This window comes from Rhinolophus sinicus, linkage group LG04 (assembly GCF_036562045.2).
Source record: "Rhinolophus sinicus isolate RSC01 linkage group LG04, ASM3656204v1, whole genome shotgun sequence".
NCBI lineage: Eukaryota > Metazoa > Chordata > Mammalia > Chiroptera > Rhinolophidae > Rhinolophus > Rhinolophus sinicus.
This window is the reverse complement of record NC_133754.1, coordinates 12,519,108-12,537,559: the sequence shown is the minus strand read 5'-3', so window position 1 is coordinate 12,537,559 and position 18,452 is coordinate 12,519,108. Positions and strand designations below refer to the sequence as shown.

General features: G+C 35.6%; 1 pseudogene; it reads right to left on the bottom strand.

Moving 5' to 3' along the window:
* Positions 1-17,817: 17,817 nt before the first annotated feature.
* LOC109435054 (thymosin beta-10) lies at positions 17,818-17,973 on the bottom strand (annotated as a pseudogene).
* Between the last annotated feature and the right edge of the window lie 479 nt (positions 17,974-18,452).

Sequence of the window (18,452 nt, the reverse complement as noted above, 5' to 3'; positions counted from 1 at the left end):
GCTCAGAGAAGAATTTCTGTCATACTGATCTGGAGAAGAGGATGGGAATGTCTCATGGCTCAAATGCTATAGTCGCATGTTGGTCTTACAGAGATGTATTAGGTTACCTTGAATGAAATTTTATTCATTTCCTGTATGTCACTATGATAACTTACAGATATTTCTTTTATTATAATGTTCACTAGTAAATGATTGTTTACCTGAAGAGTCTACCAACTTCCTGCCACTGCCATTCTGGAAATCCCACTGCGTCACTTTTCTTGTATAAAAGAAAACAAATATAAAATTCGAAGACATCCGTGCTAACATTATATTTTTCTTTCTTCACTATTCCAGCATAAGTTTGTTGACTACTATTTAAACTATTTCCTCAAATATTATTAATTCTTACACTGCATTAACTATTTTAGTTTGCTAGTTAGTTTCTAATAAATTGATATTCTAATTCAGGAAATATTAGTTATTAGTACAGTTGATTGTATAATACACACAATATTCATATGAGTTTTATAAATTTTTATGATTCAATACCTTTTAGTGTTTGGTTTGGCTTTCTAAATAAGACTTTTTTAAATCTTTTTTTTTTTTTTTTTTTTTTTGTGGGGCTTACTATTATAAAAAGAAACAGGAAAGAGATGATATATGGATATTAAATCTGCTTGTTAAAATGGTTACACTTTTACTTTTGGTATTGTGCATTTCATAGAAAATTCAATAGATAAAAATAATATGTTTAACTCAATTTTTTTTTTCTAGATGTGAATGTGATATGGGAGAGAAGAGTTTTTTTTTTTTAAACCTTCTTTAAATTTGTTCATATTTTAATCTATTTGAAATTAAGAAATAAGCTTCTCTGAGGCTACCTTCAGGAATTTCTAACTACTCAGGATGTGAATGACAATTTTGAGGCAAAAGGAAATATACAACTTTCCTAAAGGGAAAAGAATTGTAATTAATTAAAATGACTAAATTCTTTGAGAACTTCAAAAGGAATTTCAATTAAAATGATAAATTAACAAGATTTTTGAAGGACATTGATTTAGAATTAAGTGTAATTACTGATATATAAAAATAGAAAGTTTGGTTTTATGCTGTTTTAACACAGACTATGTACTTATTGCAGACATATGGTTTGACAGATTAGAATAGCAGAACCTTAGAATTTTAAGAACCCTCAAGTACTAGATAAGATAATGTCCTCAATGTTTACTTTAACAGAAAAATTTAGAAATCTCAATGCTCTAACAAAATAGTTGTTTACTGTTTATTCCTATTAAGGCCAAAACAGGAAGCTGATGTTTCTACATATAGCTATACATCCATATTGTTGTTTTAGTTACTTTTTTTTTTTATCTTGCTCACCTACAGAATTTTACTCCTATACATGAAGTTGGAAAAGCATAGAGAATCATGTTGGGAAGGATGGATGGTCAGGTATTTCCTTTCTGGTCACATTCTATTGGTATACAGTCACCTAAATTCAAAGGAGGTCGAGATATAAATTATACTTATATGACCTGGAGGAAAAGAAATATGTATTTGGTGAGCAGTTATCTAATGTGCCATAACATGCCATCTGGTGGCTTGACTTTCAGAAAGAAAAATATGAAGTCATCCACAATTCAGGATTTGCAAACAAGAGAGTAGAAAACAGTTGCAGTGTTTCATTTCTGTTTTCTATGTGCTTCTGAATGCTTTCATTTAAAAGTATTTGCTAATTTTTGGTACTTAATAATCTAGGAGTCATAAAAATAGAAAATGTGACAGTGAGAAGGCATGTTCCCTCATTTTGTAGAAGTGCACGAGAAACAGACCTAGAGAGATAAAGTGACTGGATCAAGTCACAAAGCTAATTAGTGAAAGAGTAAGTTTTGAAATCTCCCAATTGACCATAACATAAGCAGTGAGACAATATACAATAATAAATAGAAACTTAGATTGGTCCAAGGAAACGTGGATTAAAGTGGATGAATCTGACTACATGATCGTGATCTTGCATCTGTGACCTCATCTAGGGACAAGAGATCAGTTGTTCGTTAGGGAATCACCCTAAAGTGTTGAAGAATCTTCAGGTGATTTCTTGCTCTGAAATGAAATGACTGAATTGATGGGAAGAAAACTTCAGAGTCATGTCTTGTGTTAATAAAGACAAATTGAAACAACATTGAAATCCCAGTTTAAAGAATGTCAGTAAACCTAAGGAGGGATTTAACTTTGCTTCAAAAAATGTAGAATGACATTCTTAAGTTTATGTATTGGGGAAAATGCAGTTCTCATTAAGAATAAAAAGGTAGGACAGAAGAAAAGTAGATAAACTAAGAAACACTAAAAGCAGAAGTAGTAATCCAAAGCTTTTTTCCCCTCTGTACACTGGCAATAAAAGTATGATAAAAGTGTGGTGATGCCCTACCCCCCCCGCCAAAACAAAAAAAGGTTTTTTGAACCTTGCCATCTTTATCAGTAAAATAAAGAATTTGAATGAGAATACTTAAATTTCTCTCTAGACTCTGAACCTAATAGCCCAAATCATAAACAACAAATGCTGCAGCAAGAACCATTGATGTAAAGTAAGACAAATTCATATTGTCAAAAGTTGCCTTCTCATTTGACCCAGTTTATCCTCTATGTTGCTATCCTATGTTGGTATCCTCGGTTTGTTCTTTGTACATCCTATTGTGAATGATCAAGATGACGCTATGTCATTCCTTCTGTGAATTGGGAACACTCAGGCTGTTGCTTTATAGAGATGTTTTTAGAGATACAAATAGTATCACAAAAGTATCCATAGAGTTAGTTTCTGTTCTAAAGTCTGAATTTAAAGATGGGAGACATTTACAATATTGCATTGTACAGGAAAATACAGGTGTATGAGTTGACATGGAATAAAACTAAAAAAAAAAAAAAAAGAAAGCCCTGTAGTGATTTTACTATAAGGGCATATTCAATAATGATATTTTTCTTATATTGTATTTAGTTTTATATTTAGATTTTAGTATTTACTAGCTCCTGTAGCTTTAAGGAAAATAACACAGGGGGTTAATACCTTCTCCTTGATACTAGGTTTATGCGTTAAAACTTGAAATTTGATTACCCTCATTATTCTTGACTGGTGTAATTATAAATGTGATTAGTGGGAATAAAATATAATCATACTATTTATAAAACCAACCAGTGTTTTTCAAAACCTGAAAAATTTACCAGGTGACTTCTCTGCTTATATTTCTGTGTGTGTGTGTGTGTTTCACCTATCCATCCCTTTAAAATCCATTAGTCACCTTATCACCTCCCTATGCCATCTTCTCTTTGATGCATTTTAAATGTTTCAATGTTAAATCAATACTAAATCAATAGTGAAATTGCTGGCTCAGTATTAATTCATTATGGTGAATTATGAGTTTTACAAATGCATGTTTAGTTCTTACATTTTTTTTGCACTAGGGTGATATCAAGATAAATGATGTGTAGTTCCTGATGACTGAGTTGAAGATCAAAATAGACATTTAAATAGGTAATTGCACTAATGTGTGGTGAGAACAATGAAAGAAACATTCACCCCTAACTATGGAAGCATCTGGGATTGCTCCTTGGACAGCAGCTCCCCAGATGGATTCGCATCCCTAGTAGGAAATGATCAGGCAGAGGGAAAAGAAAGTTCTGCATTCCAGGGAGAGGGAGCGAGTAAAGCACAGATACTAGCAGCAAATAATAGCCCCTCATTGCAATACTTTAGCAGAAGTAGAACCACCTCGGTGCACTGCTGTGCTGGAGCTGATTCCTACTGGCTCAGAAAAACTGCATCTTTCCCCGGCGCCATCCCCAGTGATACCACTTTGCTAAATACTGGCCATATTGGGAATTCACACATTTCCAGTGTTGTTCTCTCTCCCTGTCTCTGTCTGTCTCTCTCCCTCTCCCTCTGTCTTTGTGTTTCTTTCTCTCTCTCCCTTTTCCTGGAGAGTTAGTTGATAAAAATTACCAAGACACTGTTCTTTGATAGTAAAATATTTTTTTAAAAAAAATTACACATAAAATCATGCAGAATTATGACTTAGCCACTATGGACATGGGCCTGAAAGTCTGTATTTCTCGCAAGTTCTCCATGGGACATTCTATACTCTAAAGCTTGGGAAACATTGACAAATATATGACAGGAAGCCATTGAGCATTCTGAGGTGGAAAGACAACTCTGATGATTTGTAGTGGGAGGGAAACTGGTGACTAAAACCAGTCACACTGGGTGTTTCATGAAAACATGGAGATGCTTTTCTGTTTTTCCTGGGAATTGTAAAATTGATTGCTTGGAGAGGTGTTGAAAAAAAAAAGGAACACCTCAAAATCAGATGCAGTGCCATGTGTTCTTCTGGAGAGTTTCAGAGGTTGAAAGAAAAGTAAAGAAAGTATCTGAAAGGGAGTCAATTTTATTTTTCCCCAGGTCTAAGAAGAGGATTTCTACAGTGTGAGGAAGGAAGGGATTCATCTTTTCTGTATTGTAGTATCATGGCAGTGAGTGGCGACTGTTGTCAAAATCTGGAATGCTTATAGAAGGAGCATTTAGAAGACAGGAATGGAGTACCTTCAGGATACAGAATATACCTGGTTGAACTATACAATGTGTTGCTTTGGCACTAGGACAAGAGTCTGTGCTTAAGTGAAGCTGGAAAAGAGCTGTCAACACTTTATAAACTGTTGAAATAACTTCTTTATCAGTAGAGCATTGCATTGTCTCGCCACTTAACTTTCACAACTTTATCTTCTTTGAACTATTTAATTTCTTATTGTGATCTTCAGTGCTTGGCAGATAGATGCATATAAAATGACATAATGGACCTTTTATGGGCCATTCAACTGGTGATCTTTGAACTCATATTGCTAAGTAGTCTGTGGAAAACTAAGCCATTTTAGTGCAATTTTAAAAGCAATCTGCATTTCAAAACCACCCTGATGGTGCATTTATTGGTTTTAGTAAGACATTATACATTGTTAAACTTTTTAAAAAATGATACGAGAATATGTCAAGTTTAGAAAGGAGCGATTATATTCCATTCAGGTCACTGACCATAAATTTCATGACTGAGTTCTGGCATATTACCTTTCCCACAGTCATTTTGGTTGTACTCTTGGGGTCTAAAAAGATTCAAATTAAGTAAACTGGTATTGTCACTATACTCCAGATGAATTGGCTTAAACTTTAAAGCTATTGGTTGAGGAACCCTTATATAGGTAAAGATTAGGATGTGGAGTCCCAGCAGTTTCCCACTGTATTTGTCCTTAGAAGTATTACGTTTCTCAGTGTCTGTGGTAATGGGGATGGAGGTATATATGTAGTTATATAAAACCCCTCTTCTCTGGATAATCCTTCACCAATAGGGGTAAATGGGTCAGGATACAATTACCTTAACTCTCAGTGACCTATGCATATCCAGGATAAAATTAAGAAAAACAACAACAACAACAACAACACACACACACACACACACAGAAGTTAAGAAGTATAAAGAGTCTGAGATTTTTTCCGTACTTGTAAGCGACAAAATTGTCCTGCCACGGGCTTGTAGATGCTGGCAGAAGACATAGGGCTCCCGAGTCAGAGACAGAGGACATTATTACTCACAACCCAGTAAGCAGTATGAGCTTCAGTGTTTGCCTCGTTTCCCATGTGCCCTGTGATGGACAGACCGTAGGTGACCCTCTGCCCTCACAGTGATTCCCATCTCCTGATGTTCATGTTTTCATGTAATCCCTTCCCCTTGAGTGTGAGGGGGTCAGACTTACTTCTAACAATAGAATATAGTCAACATGATAGGATAGCTCTTTTACGGTTAGGTCACAATGTTATGGCAAAGGTGACAACATGTCATCCCTGTGCTTCCACTGTATAAAATAAGACTCTGTCTTAATGAGTGCAGCAGGCAGGATAGTAATCCAGTTTATGGGCGTGGTGAAATACACTGCCATGCTGGAAAAGCACTTGTCAAGGAACTGCACACAGCCTGTGAGACCTGTGGGCAGCCTGTGGTCAACAGCCAGGGAAGCCTCGTTTCCTCAGTCACACAGCCACAGGAAACGGCCCGTACCCTGAGTGAGCTGGACGCAGATTCTTCCTCTGTTGGGCCTCCACATGACAAGGAACCCAGGCGGGCACCTTTATTGCAGCCTTGTGACATTGTGAGCAGAGAACCAAGCTAAGTTGTGCCTGGACCCTTGACCCATGGAAAGTGCGAGGCAATAACTGCATGTTATTTTTAGCTACTATTATTGTGACCCTGGGTTATGTGGCACTGAAACACTGCTGAAGTCTTATGGGAGTAGTGAAGAAACAGACCTAGGTAGATCCTGCACACGGTGGGTTTGTGTCACAGCTCATGGGCAGAGATTAGGAGCCCCTAATGTCATAGTAGGGACATCTAGCAAACCTGCCTCAACTTTCTCCTTGGAAAGACACATTACCTTTATAATCCTGAACTGCAAACAAATCTGCCTTCTAGCCATGAGGAAGACACTGTCTTCATCTTCCAAGGCTGTTGGCTCTACAGATATCCTTGAAAAACTAGTCTGGGACAACTGCTGTCACCAGATTTGCTATGGAGAATTGTTGCCAGAAGCTCAGAAGTTCTTGCGGCACTTTAGGTGAATTTCCATACACTTAGTGTTGTACAGTTGTGTGGGAGAGATCACGGCAAGTTTCATCCATGCCAACAGGTCCATTTGGGGCATGGTAGGATGGTAGAGAAATAATTGAACCTATTTAAAAAAATAATATTTATCTATAGTTTTTCCCTTGATAAACTTAAGTTGCAGTCACTGTTAATAATGTGCAGGCAATATTATACTTTGGTGCACAGCAGCTGTGGGAATGTGCATGAATTTAAATATATCCATAAGGATATAAAGGGAGATTTTATGCTCTAACTTCCTCAAATGTAAAGAAGATATCAATGTATTACTGCCTTTTCACTACTCAAAATGTTGGTATTTTAGCCTATATAAACATGAGGCTTTAAAGATATTACAGAATATGAATAAAATTCAATAGATTCATTTCACTGAAAACATTTTCCAGCTACAAATACTTTTCAGTTTTAGACAAGTTTCTAATATCTTTAATACATAGTGTTGGTAGATCATGACATGATGGGTGAACTTAAATAGTCTTACTAGGCACAAAAATTCTAACGTTAACTTAGGAGAACAGATGTAATAATAGCCAAAAAAGTAGAATACTGATATATTAGTTTCCTATGGCTGCTATAACAAATGACCAGAATCATAGTGGCTAAAACAAATACAAATTTATTGTCTTCCAGTTCTGTCAGTCAGAAGTCTGACATTGCTCTCACTGGGCCAAAATCAAGATGTCCATAGGGCTGCATTCCTTTCTGGAGATTTTAGATAGGAATCTATTTTCTCGCCTTTTCCAGCGTATTAGAGGCTACCTACATTCCTTGGCTTGTGGCCCTTTGTTTCTGTCTTTAAAGCCAGCAATGGCTGGTTGGGTCCTTCTAATGTGCTATCATTCTGTTCTACTCCTCGTATGCCTCCTTCTTCCGTATTCAAAACCCTTGTGATTATTTGGGGCCCAACTAGGTAATCCCGGAAAATCTCCCTATTTTAAATTAAGATGATTAGCAACCTTAGTTCCAGACTCAACCTTAATGACCTTTTACCATATAAGCCTAACATATTCACAGATTCCACAGCTTCGAACATGGATATCCTTGGTGGGACATTATTCTGCCTACCACAGCCAGCTAAGTCTGTTCACTCTGTTTCCTCACATATTCCCTCTAGTTTTCCTTCCAGTCCTACTTATAAGGTCAAAAAGATCATCTGTGAATATATTTTATAAACTGTGAGGCACTCTCCTAAGATAAAATACAATGATAATTCTGCTTGTATAATGATATTTATATATTAATTTATTCTGCATAAGTGAAAATCCCATCCTTTCACAAAATTACTGAGACGTCCTGTAGCATAGGTCATTAAATATAACAGCCAGCAAATGAAAAACTAAACATGTTTCTTTTATGGTCAAACCAAAAAAAAAAAGTGTTTTCCCTTAATTTGTTAGGAAAGTGTTTCATTAACCTATAGTACTGAACTCTTTTCCAATCAGATCTTTTCAGTTGCAGAAAATAAATTCAAATTTCACTTAAAAACTGTCCATGAAATTAATGCACTGATCTTTGGTATTATACGTGAGTGATACTGAATGAAAAGAAAATGTATTTCTAAATACATTATGCATGCTTTCATGCAGATTAACACAGAGCAATTAATTGTGAACTAGTAACTAAACTTGAATAAATCAGTGAGTCAACAGAAAAGAGCAAAGATACTTAAAGCTTAAATAAAATTAAGAAGTTTCGTATTTATACTCTTTTTATCAATAATGCACAAGGTGGGGAATTTTTCCCTAACTATATTTCCAAATATAGGTAATAGTTTAACTTCTTTAAATTACACATAAGATGGTTTTGGTGGTTTAATTGTACTTCAGTTCTCTTGTGTGAAATTTATCATCTGTACACTACTATATATATATATATTTTTTTTTTTTAATTGAGAATGTCAGAAATATGCAGATGGACCAAAGTCTATCCTTTGAGCCAAAGAATATGTTAAGAGATGTAATTGTCCTTGTTCACTCACCTAGGGTACTATTTTTTTGACCTGCTCTCAGGTGTTCAATAATATTTATTGATTGACACAAAGTAAGCATTTTGAAAGAAAAGCATGCCACATTTTTGTATGAGCTCAAAAGATAACATTTCTCAATTTTCCTTGATAGAATAATGTTCCTATGACTAAGGAAAACAGTGGAGATATATAGATAACAAAATGCAGAAACTGAGAAGAACAACTCTGTGTTTTAGTGATTGACTATCAAAAATCTCTTTATAATCACATAATTCGTTTTGAAGACTCTCTCGTTTCACAGTCATTATTGAGGTGAAATGCTGCAAAAGAGAAAACTCTTACGAAAAGAAAGAAAGATGGAAAGAGAATGCAAGGAAGTAAAGAAGGAAGAAAGGAAGGAAGCAGGAAGAATGGAAAGGGGAAGAAGAAGAGAAGGGGGGGGAAGGGAGGAGGATAGAAAGGAGGAAACCTTTAAACTTGCCTTGCTTTAATGCCCACTGAAAAGAATACAAGTTTCTCCGGTTTTACAACAGGCATGATCTCTCAAACTCCCTAAATAATATTTAAAAATAGTTTCTTTCAGTGTGTTTAAGGCTATCCAGATGGCCTCAAAGGGATCAACCAGTGGAACATATACTTATATCTCTATCTCTGTCTGATTTAAAAGTAGTGAAATATATGATCCTTGTCTAAAACCCTACTTTGTCTATGGGAAGATTAACTTAGCTGAAACCATCGAATAACAATGAAATTAAAAAATAAATTCTAAATGCTAAATTGTGTTTTAATATTTAATTGCTTTGACATTCAGAAAAAGGACAAATCCCTCCACACTGGATTATTCAAATGTATTTTTATACATTTATATTTCTTTTCTTTTTTTTTTGAAAAAATGGTTTGTTTGACATCCTAAAACTTTGATAGCAGTTGAGTTGGCAAAAAGGAGAGGGAAGTGCTTTCCAGGCAGGTGAAGTGAGAGTCCATGCCCTTCTGGCAAAATGGTAAGATAGCTATGATATTTGTTAGTAGCTCTGAACTTATTCCTCGGTAATTTATTCAAATATCGTATAATTAAATAATTGACTTAAACTTTGTGGTAGGGTTTGACAATTGTTTTTCTATGTTTGTGTGTATGTTAGAAGTCCACACCTTTGGTCTTGTACCTTCAATTCGTAGTCAGGTAGAATTTCCTTATAGTCTCTTTCCTTTAAGGGTTCTGAGATTATATAAGATTCAGCATCTTGATTATATGTGAACTTACTTACATGGCTTGTTGTAATATTGCTTTTCTGATTTTCTGCAATAAATAATTCTACATAATAAATATTCTCTCAGTCCTTTTCCATGTGCCACTCTCCATGGGGAAAAAGTATCTGACTTCTGCTGCTTAGGATATAATTTTCAAGTTATGTGTCAGTTACTGCAGCATATATTAAATCAGCAATAATAAAATTGACATGGATTGTTTGACTGTTACTTAGGTTTGTGTTCATTCTTGTCCATCTCACAAGCAAAGCATTAAAGAAAAACAAAATTAATTTATTTTAATAATGGCCCCAAGAGAGATGGAATCCCCCTACCTCTTAAGAAGAAATCTTATCAAAGAAGGCTAATGGAAGTATCTGTCCCTCATCATGTATGATAAGAGAGAAAGCTTTTACTGAAGGTAAAGCAAAGGAAAATAAACCATTAAGCTTTTTCAATTGCCCTTTCTATTCTTCCCCCACCCCCAAATACTTAGAAATTTGAAATTGCAATGGTACATTCCAGGAAGATTCTATTCTTGATTGTGAACCTCATTTTGCTGCTTGGTTTTACACTAATCCATAACTATAGGTCCAATAAAATGAAGTAAAGGCCAACATAACTAATTAGGTAAAATATCTTTATCATGGGTATATACAAAATAAACCAAACTAAAACCAAGTTAAAGATTGGAAATGCATTTGAACTTAGTGCAATAAAAAGATGATAGAGATAATATTACTTGGGTCTATCCAAAAATATGAATTTATATTGAAATCTTTTTAAAGAATCTTGATCTCAGCTCTAAAACTGGGATCATGAAATACCCAGGGCTTTATTTGAAAAAAAAAAAAAAAAAAAAAAAAATCTTCTTTCTCTTTACCGTACGTGTCCACAGAAAAAATAGCAGTGTTAATTGCCAGGTTCAAGTAAAGGGTAGAAAATGTCAAATACTATGAAACAAACTTCTTCCTAAAGCAACTAACAAAGAGGACTAGGGTTGAAGTGGCAAGTATTGTAAATTATACATTATTCATAGTACAAACAAAAATACTAATACAAATAATACTCGATAGCCTTTATTATACATCTTATACATTTGGATGGAATTATATATTATTCTATTATCGCAGATATTTTGGATATTTCTTATAAAATTAACCATACAACCCAGAATTGGTACTCCTAGGCATTTATTTTAGAGAAATGAAAAGCAAAGCTCTGTCCACATAAAAACCTGTACCCTGATGTTCATAACAGCTTTATTTTAAATACGAAAAACCTGTAAATAAATACCCTCTCCTTAGGTCTATCTGAAGGACTACTAAAATTGTCTACATTGTGTTCTCCTTTATTCTATAAATTAAGTAAGCCTAGCTTTACTTAATCAGCTAGTTGTTCTGTTAGCCACTTTGCAAGTTGGCAACAGATTAGAAAATATTTATTGAGTCTGCACTATGTGTTGGGCACTGGGGATGCAAATCTGAAAGTCAAAGGAGGCCTGTACTCTCACGGAGATGGGAGTTAAGTGGGGAAGAACGTGGAAAACAGGTATACCTAGACATAAATAATTGCAAAATATATTGTTACGAGAGAAACAAACAAGGTGCTTTTATTTAGAACAAGGATTGGCTAATTACCACCTTTTTTGTTAAAGTGTTATTAGAAAACAGCCACTGCCATTTGTTTACATATCGTGTATGGCTACCATCAAGCCACAAGGGCAGAGTTGAATAGTTTCAACAAAGATTGTATGGCTTACGTAACCTAAAATATTTACTATTTGGACCTTCAAGAAAAAGAATCTGTAGACCTCTGACTTGGGATAAAGATATTTTAAGTCTCAAGTTGGGTCTCCGTACTTTCACTTTCCTTCGTTTAGCGAGAGCCTATCTGTGAAAGCCAGGTGTTGACGAATTTTTTAAATGTTTTTTGTTAGTTTTTAGATTCCCTTATTTCTCGTTTAACATATTAAAATCTGGTCTGGTGATCTACTATATAGTAGAGTTTCTTCTCATTGTAGCTAAACTGTGAACCTTGGTAGTAGGACGGGGTGAATTTCATGCCATAGCAGAGACATATCAGTAGATCTTGAAGTATATTTTCTGGTCCTAACAAACATTTTTTTAATGAAATAGACTAGGATAGAAAAATAGAGTGGTATTGTACATATGAAGGCCTAGATTAGTAAGATAGCTTATAAAACCATTGTTTCAGTCACACACGCGCGCACTTGTTTGTTCTGGTTTACTGTTTATGGACACCAGTTTGAAAAAAATTGGCAAGTTATATTTTAATGAAACATGAAGCCTGTAGCCGAAGTATTTTGGAACATTTGGGTGATGGTGTAAAGTGTGACTCTCAGTGTTCCCATCTCATCGTTATGGGCCAAAGTTATTGGGAGAAGGTATTTAATACAAAAGGCTTTGGCATTCTTTCTGATGTAGGATTCTGGGAGGTGATCCCTTTGAAGACTTCCCTGCAAACAACCATGGGCATGCCAGGGAGAGTTGGAAAGCCTGTGGGTATATTTTGCATATATTCATTTCTAAAACGGCATGGCTTATTTTACTAGAGTATGGATGAGGGTGCAGCTGTGTCTGACACAACATTCTTGTTTTCCCAAGGCCTACTTTGTGGCATCAAATTTATCTCCATGATGCAGGGAAGGGTGGTGTAATTACCGACAGACCGGCAGACTGTTAGGGGGAGTGAGTTCAAAGCAAATAGCCCTCCTATTCGGCTACTTTGTGATTGAAAGGAAATGGCTTAGATGTAGTTCTGCCACTCCCTTTCCCCTCTCCTGAAGCCATAAAGATCTCAATAATGACCCCTGTAGGTTGCGAGGCTGACCAGCCATGCATGCCTCAGGGGAGACCAGGGCTTTTCTAGAGGCCATTACACGAGTCTAAGAACCCTCTCTTATTTCTGCTGCAATAACATCGAATACTGCATGCCCTCCGTGCAGATCCTGGTGTTGTGAGGTACCCTTTAAGAAAAAGAATTCAGAATTGTAAATTCTTGCCAAGGGCCCATGAAGCTGAGGATCCTAGAATTGTAAGATTTATTTCCTTCCCACTAAAGCCGCCTTTGCAATTATTTCTACAATATATATTGAAAATGCTTAGCAACTATGAGTCATGGGTAGAAAATGGAAATACTGAGGTTAGCAAGCAGAAATTACCTGAAAAGAGAATTTACTTTTTCAGGCTACATTTAACAGGGTTGAAAGAATCTTTCATTTTATTTCATCTGCCTTGCTACTTTATGCAGTAACAGATTTAAATATCAGATGTTTTAATAAGTACACAAACCCACATTTAATTTTTACATATTTTGGTATGAGTAAATTTGGAAACTGCCCCCGTAGAATAATGAGTAAACCATATATTTCATCATGCTTTATGAAAGGTGGCACAGGGTAAGAAGTATGTGGCACAACTGGTTGCCAGTTTTGCACAATAGCTATTCACAGTCCCCCCCCCCTTTATATTTTCTTTTTGAAATTATTTCATTTTAATGATCCAATTTTATTTTTTGACTTTGAGACAATTTTCACAGTAGAGAGTATGAAATTGCCAGATACTTACATCCTACGCCAACCTTGAGGCTGGGGCAAAGGTAAATGGTTATGGTCCTAGCCTGGCAAGTAAAACTTTGGAAGTCTAATGACGGCTTTCTGGGAAATTAGTTATTTTCAGATAAAAAGACTTAGGAGAGACCTAAGCCAGATACCACAACTGGATATAGTGCCTAAAAGTGTGATAGACATCTGCCATCATAAAGAACACACCTGATTTCTGAACTATAATAATATGTTCAGGATAGTGGCACATAAAACAAAACAAAAAACTAATAACCTGGTTAACTGACATGATCTGTGAGGTGCTGAACTATTTCACCTTCGAGATCCAGACATTTGCAATTATAACATTTCCTCGAGCTTTTAGTTATTTTCATTTCTCTCTCTTTTTTTGTGTGTGTGGTCGAAAACACATGAAATCTACCCCCTTAACACATCTTTAAGTGTATAGTAAACTATTGTTAACTATAATTACAATGTTGTACAGCAGATCTGTGGAAATTTACCATCTTAAATTGACAGAAAATTTATACCTAGTGAACAGCAACCATCCATTTCCTCCTTCCCTCAGCTCCTGGCAACCACCATTCTGATTTTCTGCTCCAATGAGATTGACTGTTTTAGATACTTCATATAAGTGAAATCATGTAGTATTTGTCTTTCAGACGGGGAGAGGGAAGAGAAAAGACATTCCAGGCAAAGGAAATCTTCCTTCTATCTCCCTCCCATACCTCAGTATTTGCATAAACATACTTCCACTCTGAGGAATGCTGATTTTAAATATTCTGGGCTCTAGACTCTTCAACGTAACAGTCATGTAGGAAGAAACAGCCTGAAGATTAAATGAGACTGACTGATGATACACTCTGTAATGAGAACCACACATACACACGGCCATGTGCCACATAATAGAGTTTTGATTAACAACGGACCACGTATACAGTGGTGGTCCCATGGGATTATAATGGAACCGCAGAATTCCTATCGCCTAGTGATGCCATGACCATTGTAACTTCGTAGTGGCGGCATTGCTCATGTGTTCATGGTGCTACTGCACTGCCAGACAAAGAAAAGTATAGCACACACAATTACAGTGGTAGTTTATACCCTCAAGGTTTGTATAAGTGCACTCTGTGATAATCCCAGAACAAGATCACCTAATGATGCATTTCTCAGAATGTATTCCCGTCACTAAGTATGACTCTCTGAGTATGACTCTATAACAAACTAGAAAAGACATACAGTGTGTTTCCAAGTCCTAATAAACCGATGATAATTCTTAATCAGCATGGCCAAAAGGTAAAAGTTCTACAATGATTTGGTCTAGAGCATTCTTCCTGCAGTCTCTGTGATGCTTCTGTCTGCCCACACTGCTCACCTCCTCTGCTATCTGCATGAATATCTTCAGCCCTTGCTTCAGAATTTGTTTCGGAAGTCATTAGTCTTTGCTTATGCATGTTTTCAAACCATGCACGGTCATGCACACCATGTGCTTAAAAGATACATCCAGCTTGGCAGAGGTGTAGGGAGGGGGAAAAGAAGGAACTGAAATCGAGTCTGTCCTCTGCTAGCCACACCAGGCAGAGGAGGTATATGTTTGTAATCTGTCTACTCAAAAGAACTTCAGTAACTAATTTCTTAGCGTAAGTCCTCCAGGTTTATCTGTGTTGTAGTATGTGACAGGAGTCTTTCTTTTTTTATGACCGAATAATATTCCATTAGATATATATAACATTTTCTTTATCCATTGGTCTGTTGATGGACATTTAGATTGTTTCCACTTCTTGGCTATTGTGAATACGTTACAGTTAATATGGGGGTGCAAATATCTCTTTGAGATCCTGATTTCAATTATTTTGGATATATGTATACCCAGAAGTGAATTTGCTGGATCGTATGGTAGTTCTACTATTAATTTTTGAAGGTACCTCTATAGTGTTTTCTATAGTGGCGGCACCATTTTACATTCCCACCGACGGTGTACAGGGTTTCCAATTCTCCACATCCTTGCCAACATTTGTTGTCTTTGTTTATTTTTATAAAGTCAGCTTTTCATTTTGTTGATTGATTTCTTTGCTGGGTAGAGATATTTAGTTTGGTATGATACCACTTATCTATTTTGTTTGTGTTGCCTTTTGATGTTTTTGTTGCCTTTTGGTGCCTTTTGATTTTTTTGTACTTTTGATGTTATATTCAAGAAATCTTTGCCAAAACCAATGTCAGGAAGCTTTCCTCCTATGATTTCTTCTAGAAGTTTTACAGTTTTAGGGATCACATTTAAGTCCTTAATCCATTTTGAGTTAATTTTTATGTATGGTGTAAGGTAAGGATTCAGTTTCATTCTTTTCTATGTGGATGTCCAGTTTTCCCAACACCATTTGTTGAAGAGACTTTGCTAACCCCATTGTGTATTCTTGTAAACCTTGTCCAAGATCAGTTGACTGTATGGCCGAGTTCATTTCTCGGCTCTCTATTCCATTGCATTAGCATGTATCTGTCTTTATGCTAGTACCATACTGTTTTAATCACTGATACTTTGATATATATTTTGAAATCAGGAAGTGTGATGCATCCAGCTTTGTTCTTTTGCAAGATAGTTTTGGCTATTTGGGATCCTTGCAGGTTCAATATGAATTTTAGGATTTTTCTTATTACAGTGTAAAATGCCATAGGGATTTTGATGGGTGATGGCATTGAATCTGTCGATTTCTTTGGGTAGTATGGACATTTTAACAATGCTCACTCTTCCAATCCATGAGCATGGAATATTTTTTATTTACCTGTACTTTTAATTTCTTTCATCACTGTTTTGTAGTTTTCAGTGGACAAGGCTTTCACCTCCTTATTTAGTTTGAAGTAAGTACACTTTATTCTTTTTAATGCTATTGCAAATGGTTTTATTTTTAAAATTTTCTTTGCAGACAGTTTGTTGTTAGTGTATAGAAACAACTAATTTGTATGCTGATTTTGTGTCCTGCAAATTTACTGAATTTTTATTAACTGTAACAGTTTTTTGGTGGAGTCTTTATGGTTTTCCATATGTAGGATCATATCATCTACAAACAGAGACATTTTTGCTTCTTCTTTTCCAATTTGAATACCTTTTATTTCTTTTCTAATTGCTCTGATTAGGTCTTTCAACACCGTGTTGAACAGAAGTGGTGAGAGGGGGGAGCCTTACCTTGTTCCTGATCTTAGAGGAAAAGCTCTCAGCTTCTCACCATTGAGTATAATGTTAACTATAGTCCTGTTATGTACCGTCTTTATTATGTTGAGGGATTTTTTCTTTCGGATGTTGATTTCCAGTGTCATTCCACTGTGCTTGGAAAATTAAATCTTAACATTTGTTAAGACTCATGTTTTAACCTAACATGTGATCTAGCTTGGAAAATGATCCCTGTACTCTTGAGAAAAAATGTATGTTCTGCTATTGTTGGGTGGAATGTTGTGCATGTCTGATAAGTTTATTGGTCTATGGTGTTGTTCAAGTCCACTCTTTCTTTATTGATTTACTATCTATATAGTCTACCCATCGTTGAAAGTAGGATATTTAAGTTTCCTATTATTATAATGCTATATCTCCCTTCAGGTCTGTAAATGTTTGCTTTATATATTTATGTGCTCTGATGTTGCATGCATATGTATGTACAATTTTTACATCTTCCTGTGAATTGACTCTTTTATCTTTATATAATGTCCTTTATCTCTTTGTACAGTTTTTGACATAGAGTCTAATTTGTCTGATATAAGTACATCTACTTCTGCTATCTTTTGCTCACCATTTGCATGGAATATCTTTTTCTTTCACTTTCAGCCTATGTTTGTACTTAAATTGAAAGTATGTCTGTTGTACACAATGTGTAGCTGTATTTTGTGTTTTTTTTTTTTTTTAAATCTGTTCCACTAAACTCTTTTGATTGGGGAATTTCATACATTTATAGTAAAGTAGTTAGTGGTAGTAAAGGTCTTACTAATGCCATTTTGTAATTGTTTTCTGTCTTAGTTCTTTTATACAACCCTTTTCCTTGCTTGCAGTCTTCCTTTATTTTTTGTTGAAATTTTGTAGTGGCATGCTTTGATTCCTTTATCTTTTTCTTTTGTGTATTTCTTTTTTTTTTTTTTTTCCATGAGGTGTGTTTTATTTTCACTAATCATACAAATTATTTTCTACAATATCCCAGGGCAAATCAGAGAATCTGGCAGTCTGATTGGTAGGGGGTCCCCTCAGAGACCCACAGGCTGATGGCATGGGTGCAGAGTGCCCGGGTTCACAGTGCAGCTTGTCACTTGTGTCCATTTTGCAGGTGGCCCCTTCTCCACGTCATGACTGGAGCCTCCGAGATGATGGGGGTGAGGAGTGCTCTAGGTTATTAGGAAATTTCACTCTGCTTCTCCTGCTCAGTGGTCTCTTTGGTGGGCAGGGTGTTCTTTTCCTGCATCTCCATCTTCTTCAGTTTGGCCTTATCAAAATTGGTGATTTTCCTCACGTTGGGCTTGTCTGCCATTTTCTTGAAACGATCCCTGGTCTTCGCTCTGAGCCAGGGCTCCTGGTTACTGCTCGTGTTGCTGCAGCAAGAGACCTTGTACATCTTTTATCTATATTTTCTTGTAGTTACCATTGGGCTAACATAAAATATCTTTTAGTTATAACAATGTAGTTTAAGCTAATAAAAACAACTAATCACATACAAAAACTCTATACTTTTAGGCTCCCCCCCACATATTTTATGTTATTGATATCACCATTTTTTTTATATATTGTGTATCCATTAACAAATGTTTGTCATTTAAATTATTCTTAATTTTTTTTTTCTTTTAACTTTTACTCTGAAATTAAAAGTCATTTGTGCAGTTTAGATCCTTTTTTGATTCAACATAGTTTGGATCATTGTGTTTCTTGAATCTGGATGTCCATTTCCTTCTCCAGATTTGGGAAAATTTCAGCCATTGTTTCTTCAAATAAACTTTCCGCCCCTGTCTCCTT